This window comes from Cygnus olor, chromosome 12 (genome assembly GCF_009769625.2).
Source record: "Cygnus olor isolate bCygOlo1 chromosome 12, bCygOlo1.pri.v2, whole genome shotgun sequence".
Lineage (NCBI taxonomy): Eukaryota > Metazoa > Chordata > Aves > Anseriformes > Anatidae > Cygnus > Cygnus olor.
In genome coordinates, this window is record NC_049180.1 from 9,664,170 (window position 1) to 9,666,310 (window position 2,141).

The following is a 2,141-nucleotide window of genomic DNA, read 5'->3' on the forward strand; positions in this document are numbered from 1 at the left end:
CAACATAACCATTTCAGAGGGCAACAGTACTACTTATCAGCCTATACTGACAATTCAAATCTTTTACATCAGTCATTTCTAAACAATGTTCTATGCTCAGTGGTGCACTGCTGTATTTGGCAAAAGAAACACCTAATGTGCTAATACAACTACCCACTGCTTCTTTTAAGACAGATTAAAGCAGAATTAGATGCCCTATACTTAAGGACCCACATGATTCTGAAGCATTGTAGCACCACATTACCACTTGAAAAGCATTTAATTTGAGAAAATTAACTTTTTTGGGTGGTAAGGAGTGGTTAAGTATTTTAATTCCAAGTGTTATAAAGGCATTGATGTACCTGTGCAAGTCAGTGCTTGCTTCAGTCCACTTTTCCAGAGAAGAGAAAGCATACTAGACCAGATTCTGCCCTCACCTACATTACTGCAACTCCCATTACATGGAATGGCTGTTTGTAAACCACAGTAACATTTGACTGCAGAAATCTCAGATGTTTCTGAAATCAGAGCCATGTGGTATCCCAAAGCATTTGTTCAGGCTGTTGACTTTCTTAATTATTTGTGCTTACGTTATCTTCTCCATAAAATCTGAGTGGATCAGAGAAGAAGTAATTCATTATTATCAAGGCTGTACCACAACTGGCTGGAAGTTTTACATCAATGCTTCTTTGAAGGGGAAACCGAATTCCATGCAAAGTGTGTTTTTGTAATTAAACTGCCTCTATCCTCTGAATATACTATTTTTTTTAATTAAAAATACTGAGTAACAAGCAAGTTCTGCTTTTGGTACTAAATAGTAAGTTAAGACGTTCCATGTAGTTCTACAGCACTGATCCAGGCAACTAGAATTTTTTAGGTTGTAACATCCTCATCATCTATAGTCCTTCCCTTGTATGTATTTGAACTACAATGACTAAAGAAATGTTGATTTTATTCAAACAAAAGGTTCTTACTTCAGAAAAATATACCCTGACAAAATCCTGCCACGGCTGAAAAGCCAGAAGGGTTAACACCACCATCTGGAACAGCAGAGTCAGTGAAAGATTCATCTTGTAAAAGCAGCTTATACCCTCCAGCAAAATGTTTTTCACACCAAAATAAAAACCATGTTATCCCATTTTTCTGTTTTAAATTTGGAAGGATTTTCTTTAAAAAAAAAAAAAGCTACAGATGAACAATAGCAAATTACACATAACAGTTACAAGGGTGTTCTTTCATATCTAGGAAATATTCATTTAGTTCCCCCCCCAAATACATTTCTCATCATACATTCAAAGAATATTTTCTAAATCCTATCTTGAATGCTGTACATTTTAAAAGGACTTAATTATTTACTGTACATGGATGAATTCATTTAAACATGAAGCATTATGGTAATTCTACAGTTATAATCGTTTCATGGCCCTATAAGGAAGGATTCACTTGTACAGAAACTATGTATTTTAAAAACTTAGTTGATTTCTATTTCAGACGCAAGATGACTCAGGAAACATTAATGAACTAGAAATTCAGTCTATGCCGGGGAATATACAGGCATCCAGTTAAAGTAACAAAGAAGTAAAAAAGAAGAATCCCAGTTAAATCAGTCTTCTCTTTCTTTAATTAGTAGGACAAACTCATTACACCAACCAAAGAGAGGAAACTTAGTTTTGCTATTAGCAGTGAAGACGTTTGCACTATTCAGTCAACTTACTCGTTAACGTTTCTGATAGCCTGAATTTTAATCCTTCAAATTTAGGGCCAATGCTCTGCTTGGGTATGGTATTGCAACAAATATATTAGACAGTATACATCTTAACCTGGGAAAACATACAACTATTTCTCTAGTCTCACAAAATAAATTACTTGTACCAAAACCAGTTCTGCGGATGTATCTGTTTATGTGTAAGCTATTAGCTAGTATGCCTCTCTCTACAAACTTAGCTAGACTAACTTGGCTTTACTTGCGCAAGGTGAGCAAACCTCTAAACTCAAGAGAGGAGTCGCATTAGCAAAGGCTGCTACAAGACCTCCCAAGGAGGAAGCTGTAACTACAGTTACTTTCCATCCTGAACACAATCATACAAGCCAACTTATTTCTCCTCTTCACAGAAACAGCTCTAGAAAGGTGATCTTAAAAACAAAAAAAATCACAGCATAAA